The sequence below is a fragment of the Portunus trituberculatus genome, chromosome 49, assembly GCF_017591435.1.
Source record: "Portunus trituberculatus isolate SZX2019 chromosome 49, ASM1759143v1, whole genome shotgun sequence".
In the NCBI taxonomy this organism is placed as follows: Eukaryota; Metazoa; Arthropoda; class Malacostraca; order Decapoda; family Portunidae; genus Portunus; species Portunus trituberculatus.
In genome coordinates, this window is record NC_059303.1 from 782,120 (window position 1) to 794,668 (window position 12,549).

Here is a 12,549-nt window from a genome sequence, read left to right on the forward strand (position 1 = left end):
CCCCGTCATGAATTCAGCTAAAAAAAAAAAAAAAAAAAAAAAAAAATGCATCGTTGGGTGCAGAGGAGTGCAAGGTGCTAAAAATTTTCATTTGCTTTTCATTTAGTGTTAATTTTCTTCTTTTATAGCACTGTACAGGTAGTCCATTTATTTTAGATATGGCATATGCAGGTTGAATCTCCCAAATCCGGCAACTTCCAGACCTACACAGTTATCCTTAGGTCTCACAGAATTCCAGACTGTCACTCCACTGACTGTTTTAACCCCTTCAACTTGAGTACACATATTTTGCGTCCTCGGAGCGCTTGCTTTCCAAGGATGCCCATACTGCTGTCATGGCTCTATTCTAGTAAAAATTTTTTTTTTTGGATACTGTAAGAGATCTTTCAGAATGCAGGTCATATATGATACGATGGCTTCCTTGACTTTCATGGTTATTATAAAGATGTATGATTCACTTATACCAGGATAAGTACTGATGTGCCATGCTGGCAATAATTTTTCTTTATTTTAGTGATTCTTATGGAACTAGTTAGATTAGTTTACCTAAAAATAACTTTTTCTATTGTTTGTCATCTTCAGAAAAGGGCTAAGAGCTGGCAAACTATAATTTTTTCTTTAAAATTTTGGTGGATTTATTTCATATTGTTTGTATTTAGTACGAAAATCACTTACTATTATCATTTTTACTACCATAGAGAGAGAGAGAGAGAGAGAGAGAGAGAGAGAGAGAGAGAGAGAGAGAGAGAGAGAGAGAGAGAGATTTCTCCCACCACCTCCAAGCCCAGATACCATGCTAGGAGCCATTTTCTACTGCCCGGTATGAAGAGGTTAAATCTCACAATTTGTGAACTTTTAGTTTATAGAAAGAAATGTGTTCTTGACATAATTTTCTTGATTTGAATTATTTTGATATCATATCACTATTTTTGAGAATAGGTTAAAAGTGTATCCAAGGAAATCAAACATGATAAATAGAAGATTACATCCAACAGCTTGACAAAAGCAGGCTGCATGGGGCAAAGTTTGTTTGAATGTAGGGAAAAGTGATAGTACCTTTTCTGGCATGCATTTATAATAATAAACTATTGCATCAAAGAAGGACATTATTTAGTCATTATTACTGATATTTATTGTTAAGTTAATGATATAAACTGTTGGGGATTGTGTTATATATGGCCATGTTTCCATGATGTTGACAAGATTTGAGACGGTCATTGGTGGTGCTACAACAGTGCTATAACAGCGTCTTAGCACTAGTCATAAGGTTAGACCCTGTCATAGATGAACTTGTGTCCAAATCACACCATTTTGTCTCACTATGACCACTTCATTAACTATGACAGTTTGTAAAACATGGCCCTGGATTTGCTCCTATTTCAGAGCTAAGAAAGTGGTGTTCACACTAGCTGTCGCCTCACATGATCGCTACCTACATCCAAGCTCATATTGAGGTGCTGTGGATTTCTCACTTGAACACAGCAAGGCTAAGATATACCCAGACAGTGTAAGAATGATCTATTTCATTAGGAAACATAACTTGGAAACTATTCACCTTGTTTCCATAGACAAGACTATCCCACCACTAGGCAGCTCTGCACACCTGGTGGTGCAGTGGTAGCACGCTCGACTCATAAATCGAGAAGGCCCAAGTTCGATTCCCAAGACAAGTCAGAGGTCATTTAGGCAAGACTTCTATTCAAGTGTGTGACCCCTGTTCACCTAGCAGTGATTAGGTACCTGGTGTAAGACGGAAGTTGTGACATGCTGCTGGGTAGGAGAAACAAACTCCGAACAAAACAAATGCACATGGGGGTGGCATCACCCGGGGCCTAGGTTGCTAGGCTTATCTGGTGCTATAAATATCTGCTCCGCATCTTATGTCAGATGGCACCTTGGGGGTTGTGTAGACTTAAGATGTATGAATGTTAGTATATAAGAATATACGCATAAGTAAGTTTAATATGTAGGAATTTTCAGCTTTGTACCTGTACTCCCTGCTATTCAAATAAACCAAATATTATTATTATTATTAGTGCTCATCACAGCAGGACTTATCCACAGTTGAGCTGAGTATTGTACTAGTCCCCTCACCAATACAAATCATAGTTACTTCTATAAAGCACTTTTACTTCACCAAGTCACTCACTGCAGAGTGGAGCTTCCCTATGAGATACGCTTTGCCACATCACGCAGTCAGTAGCTTGCACGCTGTCGTGCTGGGCAGATGTTCGTTGCACGGTAACTTGGTTTGGTATATTTACTCTTCAGGTAAGGCCACGTCGCCCATAATGTGTTGACAGTGCCTTCTACCTGTTATCCAGTTCTTGGAGTGGGTAGAGCCATTCAAGTGGCTATATTTCATTGTGTGGCAGATGTACTGAGCTTACAGCTCTTGTTGTTGTACCACAGGGTGACAGCCATGTCTTCCTCTGGAGAGGAGTCCGCTGGTCCTTCCTTGTGCTCCCCCATGGGTTCCAGAACCAGCAGGAATGTCCACAGTCAGGTTAAGGGAGGTGGTTCTGCCAGTGGTCTCCCCTGGCCTGGAAGTTTGTGGGAGGCTCACCACTCTCCGGGCCTTGGGATGCTTGGTCCTGCAGGTGTAAACAAGCTCTCCGCTTTGCCACTCATATCTATCTCACAGGATGCCGCCCCTTGGGATGTGGTTTTGACAGCTCTGGTAGAGTATGTTAGCAGGGAATGGTTGTCTAGAGCCATTGGTGTGAATGATCGGGTAAAAGGGATGTGTAAGGATGTGGGTGTCAGCTTTGTGGATGTATGGGATAGGTTCTATGGGCGAAGGGATTTGTATGCTAGGGATGGTGTGCATCTGAGTAGGAAGGGTGTGGATGTGCTGAGTGGATGTCTGGAGGGGGGAGTTGGGATGGAGTGTAGGGGGGTGAGGTAGCAAATGCATTCCAGAAGAAAGATGCTAGACATAAATTAAATAGGATAAACAGAGATAGTGAAAAGGTTAGGAAAGATTTCCAGGTGCAAATAGGAGAGAATAAGATTAGGATTCCAAATAAGGAGACAGCATCTAGGAAGGTAGCTGGACTTAAATGTTTTTATGTAAATGCCAGGAGTCTTAGGAACAAGAAGGACGAGTTATCTAGTTATATAGTTGAGGAGGATTTAGATGTTGTATGTGTCACAGAGGCATGGGTAAATGAGGAAAAGTTTAGGAAAATAGGAAAGAATATGAAGTAGATGGATACATTATGTATTTACACCAGAGAATTGGTAGGATAGGTGGAGGAGTAGTTATTTATGTAAAAAAATCCTTCATTTCCAGTCAGGTTAATGGTATTAAGGTAGATCACAGAGTAGAGTCCTTATGGCTGGATGTTAGAGTAAACAAAAGTAAGGTTATTAGAGTAGGAGCTTTTATAGACCACCTAACCAGTCAGCAGAGGTAGACAACCTTATGGTAGATGAGATAAATAGGGGGTGTACTAGTCAGACAATTATCTTAGGGATTTTAATCTTAAGTCAGTAAACTGGGAGAGGATGGTAGGAGATGCTAGTGAAAATAAGTTTATGGAAAGTTTTCAGGATAACTATTTAGTGCAGATGGTAGATAAACCTACTAGGGGAGGAAGGTTTTAGACATAGTACTAACAAATATTGAGCATTGTTTAAAGGAAGTTGAGGTAGGAGAGACTTTAGCAAACAGTGACCATCATATAATTAGATTTATCATTAATTCCAGTAGGGATAATATAGTGAATAAGACTAGAGTCCCAAACTATCAGAAAGGCAATTATGGTAGGTTACGTCAGTTATTAGGAGAGGTAAACTGGGAAGATAGTTTTGGAAATAAAACTGCACAGGAGATGTGGGATATTTTTAAGGTTGTAGTAAAGGGTATAGTGATGCAGTGTATCCCTTATAAAGATATAAGGCAGAGAAACAGGAAGCCATTATGGTGGACTCATGAGATAGGTAGCCAGATCAGAGAGAAGAAGAGGGCATACAGAGAGTTGCAGAAAAGTGGGAAGATGTAGATTTGATTAGGTACAGACAGGTCAGAGATGATTTGAGTAAGGTTATAAAAAAAGTAAAAGGCAGGCAGAGATAAAACTAGCTAGAGCTGGGAGTAAAGATCCCAAAAATTATATAGTTATTACAAGGTCAGTGATAAAAGAAATAAGGATAGGATTGGACCACTCAGAAAAGATGGTGTAGTAGTGGATCAAAATGAAGACATAGTAGAATTATTGAATGAACAATTTTCTTCAGTATTTACTAGGAAAGAATAGGAAATCCTGTTACAAACAGTGCGACGAGTAGTTTAAGAGCTTTAGAAAATATTGATATAAAACCGGGAATTGTTAGGAAATTTATTCTTGAACTAGACGATAGGAAAGCTAGTGGTCCTGATGAGCTACATGCCAGAGTACTTAGGGAGGGTGTAGACAGTATTTCTGAAGCACTTAAGTTAATCTTTGAAAGATCACTTAGGTTTGCTGAGATACCACAGGACTGGAAGTTAGCTAATGTTACTCCAATATTTAAAAAAGGTAGGAAGGATGATGCGAATAATTATAGACCGATCAGTTTAACTAGTATAGTATGTAAGATCCTAGAGAAAATCATTAAGGGTAGTATTTGGGAGCATTTAAATGAGAATAGATTAATTAGAGATACCCAACATGGCTTTAGATCAGGGAGGTCCTGTCTTACAAATTTGCTCGATATCTTAGAATATATTACCAAGGAGTTAGATGATGGAAATAGCATAGATGTTATATATCTAGATTTTAGCAAGGTGTTTGATAAGGTACCGCATAGGAGGCTAGTGTACAAATTGAGACTACATGGGATAGGGGGTAGGTTAGTTGATTGGATTAGTGAATGGCTTTCTGATAGGAAACAGAGAGTAGTATTAAATGGGGCAATGTCTGAGTGGAAGGAAGTGGTTAGTGGGGTACCCCAAGGATCAGTGCTAGGACCTCTTCTTTTCTTGGTGTACATTAACGATTTAGATATAGGAATTAGTAGCAAAGTATCAAAGTTTGCAGATGATACTAAGATAGCATGTGCAGTACAGGGTGAAAAGGACAATTACAGAATACAACGAGACCTGGACAGGCTGATAGCATGGGCAGACAGGTGGCAGATGGAGTTTAATTCTAAAAGTGTCAGGTTATGCATTTAGGTAAAGACAACACAAACTTTAACTATGAGATGGAGGGATGTTGGCTAGAGGCAGTAGAGGAAGGAAAGGATTTAGGAGTAGTGATAGACAGGACTATGAAATTTTCAAAGCAATGTTTAGAAGCAAGAAATAGGGCAAATAGGATCCTGGGTTTTATAAATAGAAATGTTAGTTATAAAAGTAAGGAAGTGGTGCGTAGCTTATATAATTCCTATGTTAGGCCCCATTTAGAGTATTGCATACAGGCCTGGTCACCCCACTATAGGCAGGATATCAACATGTTAGAAGCAGTTCAGAGAAGAGCAACTAGGATGATACCAGCTTTGAAGCGCCTGGAGTATAGAGATAGATTAAAGGCATTAAACATGTTTTCATTTGAGAGGAGATGTATAAGAGGGATATGATAGAGTTATTTAAAATGTTCTCAGATACAAACTACATAGATGTGAGATCTTTCTTTACCTTAGAGGAGGAAGTAGGACTAGAAATCATGGCAGGAAGATTAGAAAGCAAGGCTGCAGGTTAGATATAAGAAAATATTTCTTTAGTCATAGGGTGGTAGACTTCTGGAATGCATTGCCAGAGACGGTTGTAAATAGCACTAGTTTGACAATGTTTAAAAACAGATTAGATAAGCACTTAAATTTATTAGATTTATAATTATGTATAGCGCTGCATGATAGTTTTATAAGAAATTTACTATAGTTAAACAAGACATGATCCCCATGTATGGGGATTACAGATTGTAGAGGAATTCGATGCAGGACTTAGCCCTGTTAATGGGCCAAATATTTAGAATTAGTATATAATGTATTGTGTACTTGTAAGTGTATCTTTAAGTACTGATGACGAGGTCGCTGTGCGACTGATACAGGATAACCTAGATGGGCCCTGGTGGCCCTTTGTTATCCTATTATTTATGTTATGTTATGTTAGTGAAGGGATGAGGTTGACAAGTTGAAAAGGGACAGACTGCCCCTGCCCCCAAGACCGATAGGGTGAATGAGGGAGCCAGTACTTCTCAAGGCACACAGCACAATGGTTCACCAGATCCCAATTTCTCTGGATTCCCTGATCCTATCTGTGAAGCTGGTGCTCTCACTGAGCAGAACTTTAGTGACAGTGTATTAATGCATAATGCTAAGGTTTTTGGGCCTCTGGATATGGCCTGTGAGGACATTGACCAACAGGTAGCAGAAATGGTGAACTTTCTGTTTACTGATGGCATGCTTGGTGAAGATTACAAGCTTATTTGTGGAGATGATATTACTAAGAGGCCAAAGAATTGCCACACCTTAGCTGCAGTGGATTGCAATCCAGAGGTTTTGGATGCACTTAGAAGTGACACAAAGAAGACAGATCACTGTTTAAAGGATGTTAGCAAGGACATTCTGCAGGCAGCTACAATTGTCATGAAGTCACTTCTGGCACTGGATAAGGTTGCTCAAGACAAAGACTTGCCAGAGATAGCTCGAGAAGTGGGCATGCTTAACGGAGCGGAGCATTGATCTTGTTGGGTAATGCTAATTACAAAACAACTTAGCAAGGCGTTTCGCCATGAAACATGAGATCAACCACAAGTATGCGCACCTCTTTTCCAGCAAGGTGCCAGTTACTCGTTTCCTGTTCAGTGATGATGTTTCCCAGTCTTTCAAACAAATTGAAGACTCCGTAAAATTGAAGAACAAGTTCATAACCAAGAAGCTCACCTCTACATGGCCTTTCACGGGGACCAGAACAGGAGGTTACCGGGGTTCACCTTCGCACAAGAATTTCTCTGGGTACCAGCCTTGTGGTCAGCTGCGGCAGTGGACTAGAGGTGCTCAGTGGCATTACACCATATGCCAGGACTCCATTCCAAAACACACCAGGAGCCAGGCCAGCACAGGCCCCAGCCACAGTAGAGGCAAGTAAGGTTTTTGAGGCTGGCAGGCTTCATTACTTTATTAATGAATGGCGTAAAATTACCATTGACCCAACCATTTTGGATATTGTTGCCGGTTGTCACCTGGACATTAAGGGTGATGAAATTAACCATTTATTTTCAAGAGAATTGGAATACATTTTCAATGACACTGAGACACATATAATTTTGAGGAAATTAACATGCTTCTTAAACTTAAGGTCATTCAAGTTACGCAGAGAATGGAGGGCCAAGTTATTTCACCAATTTTTTTAGGACAAGAATGGTGAATATAGGTTGGTGCTCAATTTTGAAAAATTAAATAAACACATACCATACAAACATTTTAAAATGGAGAATTTTGAACAGGCTATCCGGCTCATTAATGAAAATAATTTTTTAGCTTCAATTGACCTTAGGCATGCCTACTATTCTATCAAGATTGCAGAAGAGCACCAATATTTTTTATGTGTCACTTGGCAAGGAAATAAGTTTATCAGTTTACATGCCTTCTTAATGGTATTGCTGAGGGTCCTAGGCTTTTCACCAAATTAATGAAACCTGTTTTTGCAGCTTCGAGAGTGTCCTGGTACCGCTGGCACCATCAATATGTTCTGGTGTGGCTGAAGAGAAACATTGGGGGAGCTTCCCTGTGTTTATTGTAGGATACAAAATGTACTGGAGGCTTGGTAGCTTGGTAGCGAGCGGCCGTGGAAAGGCTTGAGAAGTAGCTGGCGACGAGAGAGACTTGTAGTCGGTAGCGGCTAGACGGAGCTTGTAGCAAGCGTGATGATGTATAATTACAGTCTACACACTGGAGTGTGACTGTAGACAGTAGACTGTAGAACTTGACTGGCTGTGCAGGACAGGAAGACCAGTCAAAGAAGGAAGGCAAGTGGATTGCCAAACGGAGCGGGAGCCTGTTCCTTAAGCTGCATTAGGAACCAGACTGAGCGTGGCATCCCTTGGGGTAGCGGAACAATACACAGCCCCAGTACACTATATACAGAACATTACATTACCCCGTGCATAAAAGTAGTCTGTCTATGATAAGAGAGAGGGGTTTTACAATTACCAGTTACATTGATGATTCTCTTATTTGTAACAGTTCTTTGCAAGGCTGCCTCATAGTCATTAAGGACACTATTGATGCCCTGAGTCGGTTGGGTTTTAGTATTAATGAAGGAAAGTTGGTCTTGGTTCGTACTAAGCAGATTGAATACCTGGGTAACATGATTGACACGAAGACTATGACTGTTTCATTACCAGCACGCAGAGTGGATACCATAATCAACAGTTGTCAAGCACTTCTGTGTAAAAGTAGGGAAAAAATCTGAGAGGTGGCCAGGGTCATTGGTCTGCTGGTGGCAGTTGAATTAGGGAGTGTTACGGCCCGCCCGTAACATGCATTACTACCATCACCACCTCCGCTTGTTACCTCGTTCGCCACCACTCCGCCACCCCTTCCACGTCACCGTCTCGTGAACCTTCCACGCCACCGTCTCGTGAACCTTCCACGTCACCGTTTCATGAAGCCCGGCTACTGTCCCGAAGTTGGATTCACGCGGCCTTCGACTCAACCGAAAGTGTTGAGCCAGCTCTTGGTTTTCTGGATTGGGAGTTGAGATCCAAGCCTCAACCAGTGAACACAACGCCTCTTGGTTCTGCCGTGGGATCAACCATCACCCAGCATTTCACCACTGCGACACTGCATAAGTATCACTTCCCCTCGTCCGTGTTTTCCACATTGCCTCTATATAGGATTAGGATTATTGTTAGGTATTAAGTTGGGTTCTTTATTGTTGTATTTATTACTGTGTTATATGTATATGTATATGTCATTTTCCTGTGTTTCATGTTATATATCTGTGTTTCATGTTTCTTGTTATATATGTGTCAATTTCATTATGGGTTATTAAAATAGCTTTTTAAAGTGACCCCCATTTGCATTTCCTCACTATTTGAACCTGCAGTGTTTTTTTTTATTGTTATTGTTCACCGGCTGTCCGATGCCAATCTTACCAGTTTAACCGGTGAACGTAACAGGAGACTTCACTACAAGACGCTGGAGGCAGCTAAAATTGCAGCATTGTATCAGATGAATGGGGACTTTGATCAATTTATGGTTCTTATGGATGAAATGAAATCAGACCTTAACTGGTGGCTACACAACGTGTCTGGAAAATGTAGGAAGATTTTTTGGACAGCTGCCGACATTCACTTGTTCACTAATGCTTCTAACATCGGTTGGAATGGCCAACTCCACCATATGACTGTGGGTGGGAGTTGGTCATCTGAGGAGAAATTGCTGCACATCTATGAGTTAGAACTCAAAGCTATCCTGCCTGCTCTTCAAGCATTCACTCGTGAACTCTGTGGGAAACATATTAAAGTCTTTTGTGATAAAACTACTGCTGTCAATGTGAATGAGATGGATGGTACAAAATCACTTATGTATAACTATCTTTCCACTTTGATTTGGGATTAGTATTTACCTAGTTGTATTTTTACCTAGTTGTAGTTTTACAGGGCCTGGGCTTTATGCTTGTGTGGTCCCGTCTCCATATCTACACTTATCCAATTTTTCTTTAAAGCTATGCACATTCTTTGCTGGCACCACTTCCTCACTCAAACTGTTCCAAGTCTCAACACATCTTTGTGGGAAACTATATTTTTAACATCTCTCAGACATCTTCCCTCCCTCAGTTTTTTACTATGCGATCTTGTGCTTCGAATGTCATATTCTTCTCTCAGGATTAGTTTCTCAATATCCACTTGATCCATTCCTTTAATCAATTTATAAACTTGTTTCAGATCCCCTCTCTCCCTTCTCTGTTCCATGGTTGGTAGATCCATAGCCTTTAGTCTCTCTTCATATGTCATCCTTTTAAATTCTGGAACCATTCTTGTAGCCATTTTTTGTAGTCTCTCTAATTTTCTTATGTGTTTCTTTTTATGGGGGTCCACACAATCAGGAATCAGGCATGGGTCACTTGTTCACACATTCGAGGCAGAGAATACCTTTTAGTGGATTGTGCCACTCACACGTTTAATGATAGGCACGAATGGAAACTCGATGAGCACATTTTTCGTAGGATTTCTTCGGCTTTAGGTACACCTTCCATTGACTTATTTGCGTCCAGGCTGAATAAACAAGTGGCCACGTTTTGTTCATGGAAACCAGATCCAGAAGCAAAATTCTTTGATGCTTTCACTTAACTCTGGGCACCATTCTCTCTAATTGCTTGCTCCAGAAGATCTGTGCAGAACAAGCAAGGGTGTGTATGGTGGTGCCATTATGGTCATCTCAACCCTGGATGGGAACTCTCTTAGGGCTGTTAGTGGACTTCCCCAGGCTCCTTTTGAGCAGGGGCGATGTATTGATGCACCCATCTCTTGCCAGGTCACACCCAGTCATGTGACACACACGGCTCATGGCATGCTTACTATCCGGGAGACCTTACGAGAACGAGGTGTTTCTGCAGCAGGCGCGGAAATATTGCTTGCTTCCTGAAAGCCAAGCACGGCTAAACAGTACCGACTGCATGTCGCTAGGTGGCACCAGTTTTGTACTAGATGGGGCGTCAGTCCCCTTAGTCCTTCTGCCTCCCACATCATTAACTTCTTGACCCAGACGTTTCATTGTAATGTGGACTGTGACAGCGTTAACATTGTAATCGATGGATGCAGAACGGGGAATCACCCACTGATTTGCAGGTTCATGATAGGGGTCTTCAACCTCAGACCACCTACACCCAGGTATATGGCAACATGAGATGTACAACCAGTCTTACAAAAACTTTGATCCATGCATCCCTTGCAGAACCTATCATTAAAAGATCTCACCCTAAAACTTGTCATGTTGATGGCAGTCACTCAAGAAGTAAGGGTTCAGATCTTACATTTATTAGTGCTTCAAGGCATGAACATTAGCAGTGATTATATTTCCATATCACTGGGTGGGACCGTCAAGCAATGTATACCTAACTTCAATATTTCTAGGGTGAAATTTCAGGCTTACTCTCAGGATGATAGTTTGTGTGTTTGCAAAACTTTGTTGGAATACATGGCAAAGACCAAGGACCTTAGGCATGGTGACCAGCACAAGAATTCCAAATTGTTTATTAGCTTTAACAAACCGCACACTGCTTTATCCAAAGCCACAATTGCTCGGTGGGTAAAGTCAATGCTTTGTATGTCTGGACACAAAAATCTTCAAGGCAGGTAGTGTACAGCTGGCTGCAGCATCAAAGGACAAGGCTATGGCAGTGCCACTGACATGCATCATGCAAAAAGCTGGTTGGTCTAGGGCGACCACGTTTGCAAAATTTTATGATAAGCCCATTGTAACAGCCTCTGATCTGTTTCAGGATGCAGTCCTTCAATAGGCAGGGGTTGGTGACATGTGTCATATGCTTACATTTCATAGTGTCTTCTGTTACCAGGCATCATTAGTAGGTCTGTGGAATGTACTACTTGTCAGTATCCATGTTTGTTTTGTCTGTGGTCATGTTTGTCCCATGAGTTCCATGTGTATGTTTTTGTAATTAACTTTTCGGTTAATTAAAATTCTGTTCACAGTTGGGATTGGTTGTTTTTTATTGATTCAGATTCTATACATCATCCGAGCCCGACACACACATGGCTTCAAAGCCTCATGGGGAAGCTCCACTCCGCAGAGGGTGACTTGGTGAAATAAAATTAATAAAGTACACAAAACTTACCTTGGTCAGTTGAAGTGTGCTTGTAATTTTACAAGGTAAGTCATCTCTGCTGGAGGGGAGCTTTCACATGCCCACTGCTCCCTCCCTGTCTAGTATGTTATGATAATTCCTGGTACTTTTAATTTTATATCATGTGGGTGGTCGCCTACTTTGAAGTCTGACTGCGTGACGTAGCAAAGTGTATCTCATGTGAAAGCTCCCTTCCAGCAGAGGTGACTTGCCTCGTAAAATTACAAGCACACTTCAACTGACCAAGGTAAGTCTCATGTACTTTATTAGTATTTCCCAGCATTTGTGAATCACTATCACACCAGAGAACAGGAAAGGCAGAGAGGAATGAGCAGATCCCTAGCCCAGTACTATCCATGGGTAGAAGAGAGATCAAAGAAGAATGTAATTTTGTCAAGCTGAAACACTACTTTTTGCCCTTGGCAAACTACTGACTATTAGAATCTTGTCTGCCTTTCCCTTTTTATATCCTTGGATATAATATAGAAGATCAAAGAGTGTTACAACTTTATCAAGCTCAAACACATTACATTTTTTGCCTTCACCTGACTTCTGACCATAAGAACCTTTGTCTGTCTTTTCTTATACTCATACCTCTGAAACTCTAGAACTACCTGCTTGTTTATGTCAAGACACTTACCCTCCAATTTAGGTGATCCATTTCACTTTTCTCTATTGTTGTTCTTGGCCAATGTTCTTTTTCACATTAAGAATAAAATAATAAAATGATTGAATGAAATAGCTCTGATGTG

General features: G+C 40.9%; 1 protein-coding gene across 1 annotated transcript in view; it reads left to right on the top strand.

The window, feature by feature from the left end:
- Positions 1–12,549, top strand: part of LOC123499069 (reticulon-4-interacting protein 1 homolog, mitochondrial-like) — a 133,290-nt gene that overhangs the window by 41,756 nt on the left and 78,985 nt on the right. The window lies entirely within an intron of this gene.